The sequence below is a fragment of the Kogia breviceps genome, chromosome 15, assembly GCF_026419965.1.
Source record: "Kogia breviceps isolate mKogBre1 chromosome 15, mKogBre1 haplotype 1, whole genome shotgun sequence".
In the NCBI taxonomy this organism is placed as follows: Eukaryota; Metazoa; Chordata; class Mammalia; order Artiodactyla; family Physeteridae; genus Kogia; species Kogia breviceps.
Genome location: NC_081324.1, coordinates 76,989,978 through 77,010,988, shown reverse-complemented (window position 1 = coordinate 77,010,988; position 21,011 = coordinate 76,989,978). Strand labels below are relative to the sequence as shown.

At 42.3% G+C, this 21,011-nt stretch overlaps 1 long non-coding RNA gene across 2 annotated transcripts in view; it reads left to right on the top strand.

The window, feature by feature from the left end:
- The window catches only part of LOC136792666 (uncharacterized), a 144,722-nt gene that overhangs the window by 81,700 nt on the left and 42,011 nt on the right, over positions 1 to 21,011 (top strand). For both annotated transcript variants that reach the window (XR_010836778.1, XR_010836779.1), the window contains exon 2: positions 6,691 to 6,889. This is a non-coding gene — a long non-coding RNA (uncharacterized lncRNA). The remainder of the gene's footprint in view (positions 1 to 6,690; positions 6,890 to 21,011) is intronic.

Here is a 21,011-nt window from a genome sequence, read left to right as displayed (position 1 = left end):
GGCTCGATTTATAATCGTCAGCAGAACTGTTTTAGTGATGACTTGCTGTCCAACCAAATAACCCATTCAGCAGTGCATGGCCCTGTTAGAATTCTTGGACCAGGTTAATTGCGTAGATCAAATCTGTTGCAGTGGATAGTTGGTGGTGGTGCTGGCGATGTGGTTTTGGGCTTCCCAGAATTTTCCCCCCTTAATATAGCCCCTTCGTTACCTTTGTGGGCACTTTACTCATCTGCACTCTTCTTGTTTTAGTGGACAATGATCTACACCAATAAACCAATAGACATTCTCCTGGGAATTTATATCTTGATCAGAAGGACTCAAGGACAGGGAAAAAGATATGCTTATAACACATTAATTTTAGTGGAGGTATCCAGACAAACCTGTCATATGCATACTTGTTCTCAAGCCTCCAGGAAGTTCCTGGTTCCTGAACACACCCATCAATCATCTTGAGTCCCCCCATATCATTTTAAGCTTATGATACCCAGAGTCGGCTTCTGTTGCTTGCAATCAAATAGTCCTAAATGGTTCAGTCAAACTGGCTTTATCACCCATGCCAATGCCAAGTGATTGGTAGTGACTATATGGAGTGGTGTGTTAAGAAAGATTCAGAGGATTCATGCAAGAACTGTGGAAAGAGTGTAGCACTCAATTAGCAATCTCTACTTAGGGTAAGTGTGGGAGGGATGGAGTCAGGGTAGAATATTACTGATGCCAAATATATGCCAGGGACCTAAAGACAGAGAACACAGTGTTTCAGGGATAGGGATCTAGAGCTGACATTTTCCCTCTTCCCAGCTGTGTGATCCTGGACAAGTCACTTAATACCCTGTACCTCAGTTTCCTCTGTGCACAGTGAGGATATTAGTACCCCCTGTAGGGTTGCTATGAGAATGAAATAGGTTAATAACAAGTAAAGGACTTAAAACCATATTTGCAGCATGGTGAGGGATAAATAAAATGTTATCTGCTGCTACTGGTTTTGTGTCATTGCTGTACTTGGGGTGTAGATAATGGACATCTGAGCAGTGAATGAATGCATGGATAAACAGAAGAATGGATAAGTTACAGTTTTGAAGTAAAAGAGTCAATTCCAGAATATTCAGCACATTAGAGTCTGTGACCATTGCCATCATTTCCTTGACTGGGTTCTCAGACGTTTTCATTGTTCTTCCAGGCACCTGTGTGCAATTTGGTCCCAGATTCCCTTGACTAGGTTTTCTATAGGAGTTAAAACCACATGATCAAATTCTCTCTGTCTCTCTCTTTCCACCCCTCATCAATGTATTTAAGCCAACATTCCTATTTAACATCTGTTACATATTTTTCTTTAAATAGATGATTTTGAAAAGGTTTATTTCTAGCTGTTTCCTTTGGCTCATTACTAATATGTATTGTTATTGTTGTTGTCTTGATAACCCATTTCAGTCTTTTTTCTGAAGCAAAGGCATTAAAGTATCCTGTTCTTCCTACCCTCCACCTTGCTCAGGTCACATCTGTGGTCTCCATCAGCTTCAGCAGTCCCGACCCAGCTTCCTGAAAATAGATCCTAGGATAGATGGCTGCATTACCATGTTTTTCTTTTACCAATTTGGGAGACCTGTCTGAGACATTGGCTTCTACTGACTTCTGATTCAAAAATGATTTCAACTCATTTTAAGTCCACACATGTTTATGTGAACTGATTTTGAAAATCAGGTTGTGGTTTTTGAGTCCCTTTTTATCTTTCTTCCTCTCTCCCTCCCTTCCCTTCCTTCTCTTCCTTTCTTCCTTTCCTTTCTTCTTTCTTTCTCTCTCTCACTCTTTCTTTCTTTCTTTCTTGTCTTAGGGAGGTAAACATAGTTTCCAGGTCCAGATGAGTCTTTGAATTTAACCATATCTCGATCCTGAAACAATTCCTCGAAGCTGGACTCTTAAAGGCTCATCTTCTTTTCTATGGCTAGATAGATTTTCATTTTATTTTCAACAACTCAAATGATATTTTTAAAGCCTTTGGAGTGCGGGCAATCTCATACCATCTATATTGGAAGAGAGCTGATGAGTAGACCATCCTAAGAAGCAGAAAGTCTAAATATATTTGATGATTGGCTGTGGAATGTGTTATTAGAACAGCAATATTACCTTGTAAATTGGTTTTAGCTAATAATGAAATGATTTTGCATTTTCCACGTGTATGCTGACTCCAAATGGGTGAAGGATCAGAGAGAGAGATTTGCTGGGTAGCAAAAACAAGCCCATATGGGGGTTTGTTCAAAACCCCACCAGGACTTGGCTCCCATAACATAATTTGTCACAGTATATTATAGTTTCCTGTAGACTCGTCTTTATCCTCCACTAGATCAGGAATTTCAGGAAGCCATGGATTTACATCTGGGATACTGTAGTATCCCCAGGGCCTTACAATAATTGGCATTTGGTGGGCATTCCGAAAATTTGTTAAAAGTAAGCAAACAAGTGAGAAAAGTAGCTATAGACAATCTTGCAAATAAGTACTTGCAAAATGACTCTGTTCATTAGGAATCGTTGTCGACTGGAAGGCTTTTGAACCATTTGTCAAGTTTCATATGGGTGGACCTTTTAGAATCTTAAGGGCTCGTACTGAGGTGGCTCCCGAGATCAGGATGACGACCTTTTGACCGATGAGGCTGACATGAGTTCAAGCACGCTTTTAGATCACTATCCACTCGTTCTAGGCTCACTCTGCAAGGGTGGATTTCGGCCTGATTTGGGCGGGGGGGGAATCTCCACCTTGTTGAAAGACTGAAAGCCACATACTTCCCTCTCATTGGCCATGAGATGAACAGTGTGATGCCATACAGGACAGGTTGGTCAAGCCCTCTCGTGCCCCTTCTCAGAGTGTTTTCTTTTTTCTTCTCCGTGAAGCCTGCCATGAATTCACAGAATGTCACAGGCCGTGCTGGATGGTCCAGACCAAACGTTTCAGCTGCTAGGAGGGGACAACCAGCAGGACTTCCTGCTACGCTGATAGCATTGCTCTGCTCTACCTGTGCAGTTGTTGGCCTCTCTTTATTTCTCCATTTGCTCTTCACCTTCTGCACTCCTCGAGGGCTCTGGAGGACAGGAATTAATTTATGGTGCTGTGAAATGCTCTGGTCTTATCAAGGGATTACAGGTTAATACCCTGATGCCTCACCTCCCATACCTTTGGTCTTGGAGACCGTGTTTACAGTGCTGGTTTGAACTTGAGGGAGGGGGCGAGGTGAGGAAGAAGGCAATTACAAGGCTCCCAGTTGCCTGCTGACCTGTTTGAAGCAGGTAAGACTCACCCAGGTGTGGACAGGGGGACCCTTCACCCAGAGCCCTATCTCTGCAGGGAGATAAATTCACAGTTAATAAAGATAAGGGCCCCAGAGAAATGCCCTGAACTAGGACTGCATTGGCCGCCCAGCTGATCAAAGCCAGTTGTGACTAATTCTCTCAATGGGAAATTCTGCGGGTCAGAGAAGGTTTGGGGTCGTGGGGCTGGTGAGGGAAAGCTGCCCTGGCTAGAAATGGCTTTGAACCCTGCCTCAGTCACTTAATGGCCACGGGATCTTGGGCAGGTGTCTTTACCTCTTTAAGCCTCAACCTGCTGATTTTCCATGTCCTACATCTGAGGTTCTCTTGGGAGAATGAACCATAATAATTATGAAAAGCAACTGGCATCCTGCCCAACGCAGAGTCGGTGTCCACCAAATGTGAATTCCCCTTTTCCCTATTCCTTCCTTTGACTGTGACTCGGAAGGTAAATAGATTTGGTGTGCTTATATTCATTCATTCATTCATGCATTCCTCAGACATATTGAGTACTTACTAGGTGCCAGAATCCAGGCTTGGCAAAAGGGTATGGAAGAAAAATATTAGATGCTTTGTGAGGCTATGTCTAAAGAGGGAGGGAAATGTTAAGACCAATAACTCTCACTGTGTTCACACTTACGACATGCCATGCTTTTCTTTTATTTGCTCATTGAATCCTCATAACAGCTCTCTGAGATAGATACATTATCCCATTTTTTGATGGAGAAACTGGGGGCGTGGTCATTAAGTAACTTATCCCCAAAGCCACAACTAGTGTCAGAACGGAAACTGACACTCCAGCTCTTATGTGGGAAACCACTCGGGTGTACAAGAGGGTAATGGTTACCCATCAGCCCTTGGAGATTTACCCATTTGAGGGCCGTTGGCAGATTTGGATGTCTCTCCCTTTGCTAGTCCAAAGCAGGTGGTCCGCGGGCCAGCAGCACTGACATTGCCTGGGAACTGCTTAGAAATTCAGATTTTCAGGCCCTGCCCCAGACCTGCCGAATCGGTCGCATTACGACAAAGTCCCAGGGGACCTGTGTGCCCACTGGAATTTGAGAAATGTTTGTCTCTATGTGCAAATTATCCTTTCGATGGCATAATTAAAATAACTAGGTAGAACCCATGTAAACCTCCCCCAGTTTGGTCCTTGTATAACCTTGAGGTAACTGGATTGGGAGGAAGCTGTGAGATACCTATAGGAAGTAACCCTGACACTGTTTTGGCCCCTTGTTGCTTTGAGCCTTCAGGATTCTGCCTCTACTTGCAATGTCTTCCCTAAGGTGGGCGGTGGGGATCAAACCCTCCTTGGCCTAGAACCTCACGAAATGCTTCTCAAGTAGGAAGATTCAGGACCCAGCTCACAGATGTTCATTTCACTGGTCTGGGGCAGGCTTAGGACTCTGCATATTTAATAACCACCCATGGATTCTGATGGCAAAAGGGTCCATGGGTTACAGAGGTTGAGAGTCACTGACCCAGGGCCCTGTTTCTTTCCTTGGCACGCCTGGCCGGAGATGCTGGCCTGCAGAACACACTCTGTTGTGGACGTTGGTAGGGTTAGGATCAGTTCCTGGTCTAATTCTGCTTTGTTTCTCTTACCCTCAAGGAAGCATCCTGCAATGCAGTTGAGGGTGATATGATATGAGTGACGATATCATAACCAAAGATCTTTTTAGAACATTATATAAAGGATCACTCAGCTCTGTAGAAAACCCTCCAATGGCTTCCCATTCACTTACACTAAAATCCTACTCCTTACTGTGGTCAGTAAGACCTTTTATGATATGTCTCTAGTCCCTCATTGACCTCATTTTCTACCAGGCTCTCTGGGCTCTCTCAATTTTAGTCTTACTGGTTGCCTTGCTATTCCTCTGACCTACCAAGCCAGTTCCTACCTTAGGGCTTTCCATGGGGTCTCTGCTTCATGGGCTCATCTTAGTTCGAATGTCACCTCCTCAGAAGCCTTCACGGACCTACTCTTCATTGTCCTCATGGCCCTCATCACTATCTGCAATGATGTAAGTCATTTAGTTGTTTACCTCGTCACTATGTGTCTCTCCACGAGGCTGTCATTTCCGTGTCTGGACCATTCCTATCTGCATCCCCAAGATTGGGAAGAGAGCCTGGTACACAGAGGCTGTTCAGTAAATATTTGTTGGATGAATGAATAAATGTACAAGCCTATTTTAATTTTTTAAGGAAATGATCCCCAAACTTTAGCAACTGAATGATTATTAGAAATTAATCATGTTTGATACTCCACACTGACCACCTTTCTTTAACATGTTTCTGTGAGGTGAGCACGCATTCCTTATAGGGCTGAGATTGGAGAATGGCCCAACCTTACTGAGAGTATGAGTCTGCGATTGCTGCTGTAACAAATGACCACAGATACAGTGGCTTCAGACAATGCAAGTTTACGATCTTACAGTTTTGAAGATCAGAGCTTCTGAAATCGAGGTATCCCTAGGGCTGCATTCCTTCTGCAGGCTCTGCTGAGAATCTTGCCTTTTCCAGCTTCTAGAGGCTGCTCACGTCCCTTGGCTCACGGCTCCCTTCCATTCTTCAAAGCCAGCAATTGCATCACTCTGACTCTGCTCGTCATCCTATCTCCTCTGACTCTGACCCTCCTGCCTCCCTCTTATAAGGATCTTGTGATTCCATTGGTCCCACCCAGATAATCCAAGTTAATCTCCCCATCTCAGGATCCTAAAGTTAATCACATCCGCAAAGTCCCTTTTGCCATGCATGGTGACGTATTCATAGGTTCTGGGGATTAGGAGGTGGACATCTTTGCAGGGGACCGTTGTTCTGCCTACTATGCCACCTTTACTGGCTGAAAAAAAAAAAAAAAGGAATGATCTGAGGTGTTCTTGGAGCTGTTGCCTGCTGTCTGGATCCACCATCACTCAGCCATCCTCAGGCCTCCCTCTCTGTACCACTTCCCTCTGAGTCTCCTCCATTTCATTTCCTCCAAGATTCCATCATCCTTTCTATGCCACCTTTTTTTTCGGTACCCTAGATTCTCAGGCAGTTCATGCTGCACAAATATTCATTTTTATTGTCAAATTTTTTTCTTGGGGCAGGGATAGCCATCCTTTAGGATGTTAGTATTAACTACTGTCCATTTTTGACATGCCATCTTGTCACCAGTAGATTCTAAAAGTGCCATGGGATGGATACATAATATTTATTTCTGAAAGAACCCATATGAATTTTTCTCAGGGAAATTTAGTTTGTGTGACTTCTACACTACCCACAGAGACATCTGAATACTCTCAGGAGGGTCACCAAACTAGACCGAGGTCTTAGAACGTCAGAGAATAAATACGGAATCACTTCATCTCATCCATTACCTGAACAAATTGTTCCTTTTGTCCCCAGCCCACAAGGTGGATCCCAGGAGGGAACAGGAAGTGGCTTGAGAAAATAAACCCAGCTCACTGGTCCTGTGGATGGCGCCCTCCCCACGCCCAGCAGTGGCAAGCTGGCCTGTGAGAAATACGTCTTGGTGGGCACCATTTTCTCCGGAGCCCAGCGGGGCAGACGGCAGTCCTGGCGGAATTCGACGAAGAGCTTTGAGGTAAGTGGTGGCCCTAAAACGTTGCTCTCAAGGTGCCACAGTTCCAAAGTTCTGGAACCTTCTCTACCTCAGGCAGTGCTGTCAGACAGATAGGCTTTTGAAAGAGCAGGCGGGATTTGCGGAGAAGGGGTTAATTCTTACTGCTCTCGCGTCATCTCTCCTCAGAGCTCTTCATAGTTTGTGAGATACCTGGCCCCTGGTACGATGTCAAAGGGGGTACTGTCTCCAGGCCTCCCGTCTCCTGCTCATGTGCTATTATGCTCTGATTAGTATTAATAATTGATTTATACAGCACCTTTTACAAGCCTCTCTACAGTCGGCCCCTGTTAGGACACACGCAGCACTTCCCTTCACCCCCAGATGATAAGCTGCTACCCAGTGGCGTGGGAGGCAGCGGCAGGCGCCAGTCACCTCAGTGGCGCCGTGACGAGGAGACAGTCTGATGCAGGAAGTGAGGTGGTGTCTTATCTCCTCCGGTTGGGGTGTGGGAGTGGCCAGAGGTGATTCTGGGCCTGTTATTAATTCATGGAAGGATCAGCTCCCGGAGAAACCCAGGTGAGGGAAGCATCTTTTAGTCATGGGGTGAGGAGGGGCCATTTCCCTTAGTGGTGAGTTACCCCACTGTATAGATGAGCAAAAACAAAAAATGGCCAAGGCAGAGACAGAGTAAAGCCAAAGCATCTGTGAATCACGTTAGCATGTTTCACGGGGCTGCGTGCCAAAGTCAAGTTGAAGATGAGGCCGTTACCCAAGGCTCAGGTCATTGGCCGCCATATTTTTTGTGGGGCTCGGGTTGCTGGTGTTGTTTTGAGGCATTTTAGGTTGGTTTTTGGAGCTGAGGTTTTTCAGGGCCCCTGTGTGTGTGATCATTTGGATGTAGTTCGGCCGGTGTGAGTTCACTTAAGATCTCCAATTCCTTGTATTTTTGAGTGAATCTGCATCATGTGCTTTAAGAACATGGGTTCTGGACTAAGTCAATTTCATGGTGGTCCATACAAATACAGAGCCCCAGACGTACTTGCTCGGTGATTGTGGGAAAGTCATAGAACCTCCTTGAGCTTCGGTTTCCTTATCTGGAAAATGGGGTACTAATAGTACTCACTTCCCAGGGGTGCAGCACAGCACTGGTACATGGTAAGTGCTCTGTAAAGACACGCTATTAATTACTTTATCATCGTCATGGTCATCGGTAGGTCTATCATCTTCATCAAATAGCGAGCCTCTCCTATAGGAGAAACGAAACATCTTGGTGGATCAAAAAGGAACTCAGTGTCCCAGAAAGGAGCCGGGAGACATACAGAGAGAGCTCTATGGTAGCTCAGACTTTGGTGCCACACTCCCTGGGAGGTCAGTGGGAAGGACCCAGACTCACCCCAGGGTAAAGGCCAAGCGCAGGGATGAGAGCTCTTGCGTGGCCAAATGCAAGAAGTCAGAGACCAGGAATCAAGCACCAACTTCCAAGGAAGCCAGGCCATGTGGTGTGGGCTGAGATGTAGCGGGAACTAGGACTTGCACAGAAATATCTAGATCGGGAGTTTCCAATTCTGTTCTACCCGACGCCAGTCCACTGATTCACACTCCATGAACAAAGGGTACCGTGGCCAAGTAAGAGGGGAGACTGCAGCACACTCTACCTCCCTCTTGGGGAGCCACAAAGTTTGTAGAAGTCCTTCAGTAAAGAAATGGATTGAATTTGGTTTAACTCAATATTTTCCAAACCTATTTAACACTTTATTTATTTTTATTTTTATTTTTTATAAATTTATTTTATTTATTTGTTTTTGGCTGCGTTGGGTCTTCGTTGCCGCGCGCGGGCTTTCTTTAGTTGCGGCGGGCAGGGGCTACTCTTCGTTGTGGTGCGCGGGCTTCTCATTGCGGTGGCTTCTCTTGTTGCGGAGCATGGGCTCTAGGTGCGTGGGCTTCAGTAGTTGTGGCACGCGGGCTCAGTAGTTGTGGCTCACGGGCTCTAGAGCGCAGGCTAAGTAGTTGTGGTGCACGGGCTTTGTTACTCCATGGCATGTGGGATCTTCCCGGACCAGGGCTTGAACCCGTGTCCCCTGCATTGGCAGGTGGATTCTTAACCACTGCGCCACCAGGGAAGCCCCCACCACTTTATTTTTATTTTTTTTTAACTGAAGTATAGTTGATTTACAACGTTGCATAGTTTCTGGTGTACAGCAAAGTGCTTCAGTTATACATGTATATAATTATATAAACTTTTTCATATTCTTTTCCCTTATGGTTTATTACAGGATATTGACTATAGTTCCTTGTGCTATACAGTAGAACCTTGTCCTTTATCTATTTTATATATAATAGTTTGTATTTGCTAATCCCAAAGTCCTAATTTATCCCTCCCCCACCCCCTTTCCCCTTTGGTAACCGTAAGTATGTTTTCAATGTCTGTGAGTCTGTTTCTGTTTTATAGATAAGTTCATTTGTGTCATATTTTAGATTTCACATATAAGTGATATCATATGGCATTTGTCTTTATCTGACTTACTTCACTGAGTATGATAATCTCTAGGTTCCCTCCATGTTGCTGCACATGACATCATTTCCTTCTTTTTTCATGGCTGAGTAGTATTCCATTGTATACATGTGCCGCATCTTCTTTATCCATTCATCTGTCCAAACCTGTTTAACACTTGAATCCCTCCTTCTATTTTGGTGTGATTTCATAAAATAACACATACTTTCCCTGGGAGAGACTGATTTAGACCAAGAGAATTTGAGAAAATTGTCGCTGGAAAAAAAAGAAAAGATTTAAATCTTTTTAAAGTCTGTGTTTTAAATGTATCCTACATTCATTTAAAAAATGAATATCATTTTTTAAAACTTGTAAATAGGCTCACCACCACTTCTAAATTATTGTTATTGTTCCTAGAAGTGTTCATCTGAGATTCTGCAGCTATTTTAAATGGCTTACTTGAAGGATGCAGAAAGAATAAGAAATAGCTATGTTCACAATATCTGATAATACCAATACTATTCATAATAATGTTGATCCAATAGTAATGATAATCCATCATGGCTACTGTTTATGAAGTCCTGTCTATATGCCCTTCCTACACTAAGTGAGAAGTATATATTATTTCATCGAGTCCTCCAAAGAGGAGACTGATGCTCATAGGGGGTGCGTAGTTCACCCAAAGTCATCACTAGAAGGTAGCAGGGCCAACATTTATTTTATTTTTATTTTTTTTTTGCGGTATGCGGGCCTCTCACTGTTGTGGCCTCTCCCATTGCGGAGCACAGGCTCCGGACGCGCAGGCTCGGCGGCCATGGCTCACGGGCCTAGCCGCTCCGCGGCATGTGGGATCTTCCCGGACCAGGGCACGAACCCGTGTCTCCTGCATTGGCAGGCGGATTCTCAACCACTGCGCCACCAGGGAAGCCCAGGGCCAACATTTGAATCCAGGATCAACCCTCAGAAAAAAGCAAAGGCAATCACTCTGCCACCCCGCATGGACCCTGTAACCCTTCATTTCTATCAACATCCCAAAGGCTCCCAGCGTGACTCAGAAGGGGTCACACCTACTGTCACGAACCAGGGCTGCCCTGAGTAATTGGAAGCTGAAGCCCAGATCACTTCCCACCTTCCTGCTTGGAAGCCTCAAGAGTCACTGAAAGGCTGCACGTGGTTTAGGCACCGCCAGGGTGGATGGCAGCAGGTCTCATGACCCTGCTGTGTCACACGGACCTTGTCCTCTGTGTGCCAGACCCAGCTGGGTGTTGTCCAGGTGTCGCTTTCGTTTTCTGAGGCTCGCACCGCAGCACACACAGAGTCTTTACACGTGCAAGCGTGTGATCTACTGTACATGAAGGCCCAGCACACAGACCAGCTATTCCGGTTTGTGGGAGACTGTCCTTGTTTTAGCACCGAGAGTCCCACATTCTGGGAAATCCTCCAGGCTCTGGCAACCCAGAGCGGCTGGTCACCCTAAATAGAGATTGACAGGTAAGCCTTGTCTAAAGGCAAGAGGCCCTCAAAAACAACCCGTGTAACGGAAAATTGCAGTCGAAGGTAGCAAGGTCCGTTGTGACTTTTAAAAACAGCAGGAAAAAATATCCAACAGTCTTCTTTATTAAATCCAGCACTTTATTAATTCAAAAAAGGGCTTTAAAAATGATATCCTGGGCTTCCCTGGTGGCGCAGTGGTTGAGAGTCCGCCTGCCGATGCAGGGGACACAAGTTTGATCCCTGGCCCGGGAAGATCCCACATGCCACGGAGCAACTGGGCCCGTGAGCCATGGCCGCTGAGCCTGCGCGTCCGGAGCCTGTGCTCCGCAACGGGAGAGCCCGCGGCAGTGAGAGGCCCGCGTACCACAAAAAAGAAAAAAAAAAATGATATCCTTGTACTCCACCATCATGCGCTAAAATGATCGCAATACTAATAGCTGTCTTTTGAGAGTGTTTACCATGCTCCTTGCTGGCCCTTGACATTGAATTTGCACAGCAAGCTCATGAGGTAGGAGCTACTTTGATGCACAACTGAGACTCAGGCAAGGTCACTTGTCCAAGGTCATAGGTAGGCAGTGCCCGCTGCAGGCAGCTAGGACTCAGGGGACCTGAGAGCAGGTCCCAGGCCCCACTCCCCCAGCCACCCCACTCCCTGTGACAGAGCTGAGCACTTTGAGAAGGCACATTTTGGGGTCTTAATCATGCCAGAGCGCAAGCCTCCTGCGGGCAGCTTCTCTTTTGTCAGCGTATCCTCACCCTATAGCACAGGGTGTTAAACATAATAGATGCTCAATCAATGTTTGCTAAACTTGATTGAAGTGAAAAAAATCTGATTCTCTACACAGAGCAAAAAATATTTTGCAGAAGGCCCGGTCTGTTTCAAATGGGCTGTTTCCTTTATTTCTCCACTAGAATAAAAGCTGTTTTAATAATGCCTGTCTCCCTACTGGATTATAAGCTCATATATATATATGTAATATAATATATATTAGTAATATGTTAAAAGTATATTAAACAGAGGATTATGAGCTCTCTTACTTATACATTATATATAATATGTGCATGTATTATTGTTATATATAAAACTGTAAGGACAAGCCCATACTGTGTTATTTGTGGCAAGATCCTAGCTACGAGCAGAGTGCCTGGCACAGAGTAGAGGCTCAATAAATATGTGGTGAATGAAAGAATGAATAAGTATAGGCTGCCCAACAAGAAAACAGTGGATAGGGAGAGCTTTGTTGCTCCGAAGGGAGATTCTCCAGCCACTTTTAAAACAACAAATGGGTCTTGTCTGAGTCCAGTAATTCTGGTACCAAGGGTGGGACTGCCTCAACTGTGAGATTATTATCTGTGGGTTCTTGTTTCACAGCAGACAAAAATGTGAACACACTCTCCACCTTTTCTTTAAGCCAGAATCACTGGTAGCCTCTTCAGTTGGACCTACCAGAAAATGGCAGCTCATGGGGATTCAGGTTTGGGTCACAGGGACTAGCTGTAGATGAAGAAACCATCAAATAATAATAATAATAATACACAAGCACGTAGCACTTTCGTATGTGCCTGACACGCTGCTGTGTTATATATAATTAACCTAATTATGCTTCACAACCACTGTGAGGTTGGTACCACTGCATCACTTACAGATGAGAACATGAAGGTACAAAAGGTTATATAACTTGGCCAAGGTCACAGATCTTGTAAGTCTGGCTTGAATCCATGGTCTTGAGCCTCATAAGGCATTTGCACAACCTGCAGAGCAAAGAATAAAGAGTCGCTCAGGTGGTCATTTCCATAAAGGCTACTATGTAGTATATATTGTGCAAGGGGGCTGGCATTCCCAAAGAATAAGGATCCACCAAAATATTAATATTAAAGAATAAAAATTGTATATGAAACATTTATAGCAAGAATAGGATAGTCAATTATATTAATTTATATATCACATTTATAACAATAACTATGATAATGATATAAGAGTAATAATTATATTGTAAAATAATATCAATATTAATTAAACTATTAAATAGTAATGATCAATACTAATAGCTACCACAATTGAGCATTCACTGTAAGTCAGACACCTAATGGATATTTACTTGTTTTTACAACGAGGAGGTAGGGGCTTTTACATTAAATTTTTTTTTAATTTTAATTTTTTAAACATTTCAACATTTTTGAGTTATAGCTGACAAATAAAAGTGTAAGGTATTAAAGTTTTCATCATGGTGATTTGACAATACATGTGTACATTGTGAAACCGTTCCCCTCACCTAGCTAATTAACACCCATCACCTCTCATATTTATCTTTTTGTGTGTGTGTGGTGAGAACATTTAAGATCTATTCTCTTAGAAAATCTCTATTATACAATACAGTGTTAATAACTATAGTTGTCATGTTTTACAGTAGATTCTCTGACCTATTCATATTATAACTGAGAATTGGTACCCTTTTACCAACCTCACCCTATTTCCCTCCCCCGCCCCAACCCCGCCCCAGCCCCTGGCAATACCTTTTCTACTCTCTTTTTCTATGACTTTCTTTTTAGATTCCACGTATAAGTGATACCATGCTGTATTTGTCTTTCTCTGTCTGGCTTATCTCACTTAACATAATGTCCTCAAGCTCCATCCATATTGTCCCAAGTGGCAGAATTTCCTTCTTTCTCATGGTTGAATAATATTCCAGTATATAGAGATGAGTATTTTGAATCTGACCTTGGAACTTCTCTTCCTCCACCGAATCCCAACAGCGTCTTACTTGGGGAGGACATTGTGGTGGTTATTTGTTCATGAACCTGTCTCCTCCGACCGATTGTGAGTTCTCTGCCCGCACGCTGGTTCTTTATAATCCCCAGATCGCCAACATCTGGGTCAGTGCGCTTTGTGGAGTTGAATGAAAGAGGTTTCACAGGCAAATCTAAGCAGAGGCAAAGCTACACACTCCTGTATGCAGATACCACGTAGAAGGAACGGTTATCCCTTTCCACACCCTCACTGCCCCACTGGGCATTTGGCAACCGTCAGGTGATCAAATAGTAATCCTCCTGGCCTCCTGGATGTGGGTGCCCCCGGGACGTGACAGGTCACGAGGACCACTGTCAAACCCATTGTAGCTTTTCTTTCTAAATTCCCAGACTTTGTCTTTTTCAGCCATCTCCAGCACCTTCCCGAGGGAGATTTTCCTTGCTCTTGTAAACTAGACATTTATGTTCCTTATGTGGATTTTTCCCAGCTTAGCTGAATTCTCAGTTGTGGGTGTGTTTTTTTCCTTCAGGCGGAAGTGTGTGAAACAGAGGACATTGGAGAAACTTACTTTGCGGTGAGATTCTTAGACTAGTTCTTACCTGAGAGGGGTAACTGTGAGGAAATTCCTGGCATAGGGGAAAAAAATGTTGGTTCTGGAATCAGGAAAACACGTGGGTTTGCCTCTTGGAGCCCTGTGACTTTGGCAAGTTATCTGATCTTTCTAAACCTCCCCACGTCCTTATCTATAAAAGAGGAATGATTATCTCTATCCTGGGGGGATGCAGAGAGGATAGTCACCGCCCTGTCGTCCAATCCTGATACTTATTTTTGTTGCAGTCTGTCTTCCCTCTCACCGCCTTTTCGCCACCACCATTATTTCCATTTACTTTTTGTGCTTGTTTTGGACCCTATCCCTCCTTCCAGCTGTTCCAACTTTTAAAGTTGTTTCTTTCATCCTCTTGCTTTATATCCTATATAACTTGGGTCTCCTTATGAATCTTTTTTTTTTTTTTTCATCTCAAGTCCTTTGTATTTTTGAAAGAAAATCCCATTTTATAATTGTGGACATTAGTAGGCTTAGTTAAAACACAGTGAGTTGAATCGATCCAGCTGTTGGAGCCAGGATTTCTGCTGGAAAACAGATTGTGATGTATGCTTCGACCACTTGCCCCCTGCCTCTGGGGCGACTTTGATGGTTAAAATGATGTCAAGCCACAGTGTGTGTCACTGAATGTCAGCTGGGAATGGGTCTTGTTGATTCACACCTAATAGCTTTCGATGAAAGGAGTTAGAAAAAGAGGATCAAAACAAACCAAGCCAATGCAGAAGAAAAGAAGTGCTTAATATAAAACCAGAAAGTAAGGATTGAAAAATGACCAACATTTGATTAGTAAATTTAAGAGATTGTTTTCTGAGAAACAAACACATTTTTAAGAGGACAAGTTATTGAAAACATCAAAGAAAGAAAGGAAATGAGGAAACCTAAATATCCCAAGTTAACAATGAGAAACAAGATATGAAGTTATACCGGGGATATTTAAATTATAAGAGGGTGCTATATGCGACTCTGTGTGAAGATTTCTCAACTTCCTCCCTGTTGGCCTGGATGACTCTTTGCTGTGAGGGGCTGTCCTGGGCATTGCAGGATGTTTAGCAGCATCCCTGGCTTCTACCCACCAGATGCCAGTAGCACCCCCTGTCTCCAAGTTATAACAACCCCAACTGTCTCTAGATGTTGCCAAATATCTAGACGGGGCAAAATCACCCCTGGTTGAGAAACCCCTGTTCTCTATTAATCACTTTGGAAAATTTTAGTGACATGGAAAATATTCTAGGGAAATATTAATGATTTTACTAATTTAATTTAATATATACATACACAGGTATGTGTGTGTGTCTCTATATATGTATAAAACCCAGGAAAAACCTTTGCAAAGTTGTCAACATGTCACCTTTAAAAAACAAAATTCTGGGTCAAAAGGAATTTATCAGTGAGTTGTATTCCGTGCTCAAGAGATAATAAATTTTCATTCTCCATAAACTGCCAAGATGACCAACTGTCTTGGTTTCCCTCAGACTTAGTGGTTTCCTGGGATGCAGGACTTTTACTGATAAAACCTAGAAAGCCTTGGGGAAACCTGGACAGATTGGTCATCCTAAACCTTCCCCATAGATAACGGGAGAGAGTACGCCAATTCAGCACTAAAAACGGGAAACCACAGGCCATATCCACTTATGAATATACGTGAGAACATAGTAGACAAAGAAACATAGATATTAAATCACGTGGTATGTAAATGTAGTATTTTAATTTATTTGCTTGTTTGCTTAAGAAGCTTTGTTCCAATAAAATAGTTTGTGAGGTCTGAATTTGTTGCAGCAAGGGTGGTGTGGACGGCCCTTTCTGGGTCTGTTTCTCCCTAAACCCCAACTTCTCCTTTCTTCCCTACTCATTCCTAAACCCACTCCCACATATTCCCTGAGGGGCTCCATAGAACCCTAGTGCTCTCCAAAGGACAGCTGGAAATCCAACATGAGAAGAATAATCATCATGATGAAGCAGGGTCTAAACCAGAAATATAAGATGGTCCAACAGAGTTATTTTGATGTAGATCAAAAGGTATTTGATATACAAAATCCATGTGATTTAAAACAAAAAAAGACAACCAACCTTCATTAAACTAGAAGTATGCTCCCCTAACCTAATGTTGATTATCTTTTTTCAAATCACTAGCAACATCATTCATAATGGAAGCCTTCCCATTAAAGTCAGGAACAAGGAGTCCTGTGATCACCCTTAATTTAATAATTTTTAAGAAGTTTTAGCCAATGCAGTACAGCAGAAAAAACAGATAAGATGAAGATAAACTAGAAAGAGAGAGATAAACATGTAATTATTTGCAGATGACCTGATTGAATCAATGGAAAATTTTAAGAAATAATCAGAGCCTTAAAAAAAAGAACCAAAACTTTCTCTAGTTTTAAAAATTAACCTAATAAAATTCCCAAAAAAAGATTTTTAAAAAGAACTCATCAAAATTAAGTGAAAACAATCATAAAGTTAAAATTAGGTGAGAGTAGCCATAAATTTTTACGTGAAAAATAAAAGAGGTCTTACGCTACCAAATTTAAAACATAATAAAGCTACAATAATTCAAACAGTATGGGCCTAATGCAATATAGACACCTAGATACAAAGAATTAAATATAAAATCCCATAAATACTCCCAATCATAGATAAGAATCAAATCCATGATAAAGGTAGAAGTTCGAATCAATGGAGAAATGACCATTAAGTGAAAAATGATGCTGTGATGTATGATAAACTATTTGACAAAATAAAGTCAAACACTTACCTTATGTCATTTAGCAAAATTAATTAATATAAGTAGATTGAGTCACCTGTAAACAGTAAGACTATAAAAGAATTAGAAATATAGATAAACCTTTATTTGAACACTGGATGGAGGAGCCTTTTATTTTAGTCACTAAAAGGAAGGCAAAACTATAAGTTATATATTAAACCAAATAAAAAATGAAAACCAAGAAACACCATAAATATCAAAAGGAAGGTGACTAGGAGAAAATATATACATATGGGAGTAAAATGATTACTGGTTTTACTATGTAAAGAAGGGTTATTATAAATTAGTAAGAAAATAAATGTATAAATAGAAAAAAGGGTGGGGTTATGCATGATCAATTTCCAAAGAAGAAATATAAATGGTGAATTAAGGCTATAAAAAGCTATTCAATAGCATCACAATAAAATCAATGCAAATTAAAACAACAAGATACTTTGTTTTGCCTATCAAATGGGGGAAAAAATAGTGACAATTATTGAGGTGGTGGGGACAGCCAGATGATATACAGATAGGCAGAGATGTCACCAAGATATGTATACAAAGATGGTCATAATGACATGATAGGGAAAAGGGAAATTAGCTACTCAGCAGTAGATCCTTAGAGAAAATATATACAAAGGACAACTATATATAGTGAGTCAAACCATGGTCTTAAAGAATAGGAGGAAATATTAATGATAGATTAAATAAAAAATTATAAAAAGAATCTGCATTACGTGATACCACTTCAGCCAAAACCCAAAACATAATCTGTATCCACACATCAAGAAAAATTGTGTAAGGGTGGATATAGCGCCAGTAATTCTCTGACTGGTGACTTATATTTTCTTCTTTGCGCATTTCTATATTACCCAAATTCTTCTGTGTTATTTCTTTAATCATAGGAAAAAATCATGTTAAATATTTATTTTAAAAATTTCAATATGGCTGATCAAGAAGCTGACTGTCCTTTGAGTTCTTTATTCTTAACCTACTTTCTTTCATGACTTGTCAAACTTGTAGGTCAGGGATAAATAGGACATTCATTCAGGGCGATGATGAGGACTCAGAGAGGTTCCAAAATCACAAATATTTCCCTTTGTGGGGAAATATTCCCTTAGGGGCTGGGCGGCTCATTTGAAATCGATCAGTTTAGACTAAATATTGCCCTTCCCTTTCCTTTTTAAATTCAGGTACCTCTGGATGGGGTAACAGCGCCTGAGCCCTAGTAGGTGCTCAATAAATGTTGATTGACTTGAATTGAAGACAGAGGCACTGTAAGATTACTTTGTTAGTTACATCAGATTTTTTTTCCTCAAAGAACAATATAGACACAGGGATTTCTGCAAGACTTGCCTTATAGGTGTGACTGATTTTATTCCTGAGGTTACTATCTAACTGGGACATGGAGAACAGGAGGACACAGGATGGCCAGCATAAAAGCACAGCTACTGAAAAGTAGGAATGAAGTGGAATAGCACATTTCTCAAAACATATTTCTTTTCAGATCCACCCTTAGAGGAGCCATATTCTTGGCAGATAGATTCTTGCCTGGTTGTTGGTCCAAGTAAGGCATTCATTCATTCATTTATTCATTCATTCACTCACTTATTACTGTAAGGCATCTGTCAGCTGTGTGATTCAGGCTTAGGTCCCCCATCCCTGTTAATAAAACACAGACATCCAAAAAGTAATGTCCTAATACCTCAAGTTCTTTATTTGTATCTCTTGGACACTGGGAAAGGGGCACAAAACCTATGGACGCTTTTTCCTTATTCCTATTCTCTGTTCTTGTGACTCTGTATAATGGAACCTGAAGATTCAGCATGGCAACAGTTGAAGGTGAGTTAGGGAAATAAACTGAATATGCAGACCAGAATTCTCCTTAGTATGTAGGAAGAAGGAAAGCTACCTGCTATGTTTTTAAAGACGGTTGGAAGTACTTCACATCCCTTCTTATTTAATTCTCACACCAATGATTCAAATTAGATAACATCATCCCCGTCTTGCAGATGAGGAAATGAAAGTTTATGGCCAACAGGTACATAAACTTGAATTAAGTTGGATGTATCAAATTTAGCTTTAAGATGAACATGCCACTTTGCTTGTTTTAGTCCCAGTTCACGTTCATTGTCTTGATGTCATTATGAATAGTGGTTCCTTGCACACCTCAAAAGTGTTTGAATGAGAAATTACATTGTCACCTACTAGAATTGCTATTGACTTCAAGTAGCAAGTAGCCAAGATTCTGGAGGTTTAGACATTAGGGACTTTATAATTTCACAGATCAAGCAGTGCAGTTAGGATAGCACCAGGTTTGAGTAATTCAGAGGCACAGCCACACTGAAGACTGAGGTTCCTTCTGTCTTTTCCTTGGCCAGCCTTTCTAGGTTGGTTCTGCCCCCTTTGGCCCTGCTGTTTCAGGCAACTTTCTCACACACCAATGGCTAAAGGCAGACAAAGGTCCATTTCTTCCTTGTATCTCTTTATAAGAACAAAGAAGCTTTGCAAGCAGCTCCTAGCACATGGCCCCTCATGGGTCACATGTTCTTTCTTCAACCAATCACTAGCAAGGGAATGGGGGGGTCACATGATTAGCTTTGACTAATCAGGATTTTTCTCAATCAACACAGGGGTCCACTGGACAAGGAAAGAGAAAATGGACTCTTTTAGAAGGGAAGACATGGAAAGTGGATGTTTTGGGGTCAGCAAAGAATAGCGGCTACTGTAACTCGTAGGTGGAGAGAGGCCAGCCAGTCTGAAGGACCACAGATCGCTGTTTTCACGACCCCAGCCTCCTTCTTTCAAAGACTGTGACTTCTAAGAGGTTATGTCTGCCAGTCAGAGGTGGGAGTAGGGGGTCACTGTTGGAAGAAAATGCAAACCCATAGCTACAAACAATGTCATACATCTTCTAGGATGCTACGATGGCATTTGAGAAAGCTTTCAACAAATAGTGGCTTTTGAACTGAGAAGGATGAGGAGGGGTTTGCTCTGAGCTAGCAGAAGGGACAGTGAAGACATTCCAGGCAGAGGGAAATGCATGTGCAAATGCCTGGGGATGAGAAAGAGCCTGGTGTGTTCAGGAAACTGCAATAGCCCCATGGCAGCGATGGAATATGAGGTTAAGAAGGTGAGGAGGGCCATGTCCCAAAGGGTGGGTATAACATGCCAAGAAGAGGAGATTTTTTTTTTCCTAGGGAGTCATTGATAGATTTTAAACTTGAAAGTGGTCAGACTTCCTATTAGTGCCCTGAGGAAATTCTATTAGCAGAGAGTCAAGACTTCTAGGTCAGATATTTTTATTTTTATTCAAGGGGCTGGGAATCCCAGCTGGTGTATTGTAGAGGGGTTACTTAGGGCCTAGGTGAGGTGCACAGCTCTGAAAATGCTGAACCTTGGAATTGTTTCAGAAAAAGAATGTTTCTTTGCTTCATATATGTATTCCTGATAGTTTGTGACAGAGAATTCACCAAATTCTTTTTTGTTTTTCCCTCTGGGCACAAGCTACACACTACTTTTCCCAGTGTCTCCAGGGGTTGGGTAAGACCTTGTGGTTGTTATGTCCAGTAGGTGTTGGGCATTAGTGATATTCCCATTGTCTAGGCCATCCTCTATGCTCTCTTTTCCCGTCCACTTGCCAAATGAAGACGACCCCAAGGACGTAGAAAAGGGCAGAGCTACCAAATGGAAGGAACCTGAATCTCTGAATGACTGTATGGAACAGAGCCCTCTGCTGACTTTTGTTGTACTTAGTATGATAGAGAATCAAACTTTTATTGAGATTGTTGTTTGTTATAGCATCTAATCTAACCTAATACATGCCTCAGGGGCATCTACACACCCTCGAAATACCAGGGAAACTGACAAAACAGCTTCTTGACAAAGTCAAGGAACATGTACTGAAATACAGGGAGGGTAGCAGCACTAAGAAGATTGAAAGGGAGACCATCTGTGGAGTGAGGACAGGATGTCCTATCCTGCCTGCTTATGGTGAGGACTCCAGGACACTGTTTATGGAAATCACCCAGCACGAGTTGTACTTTAATGGAATAAGTCAGGACA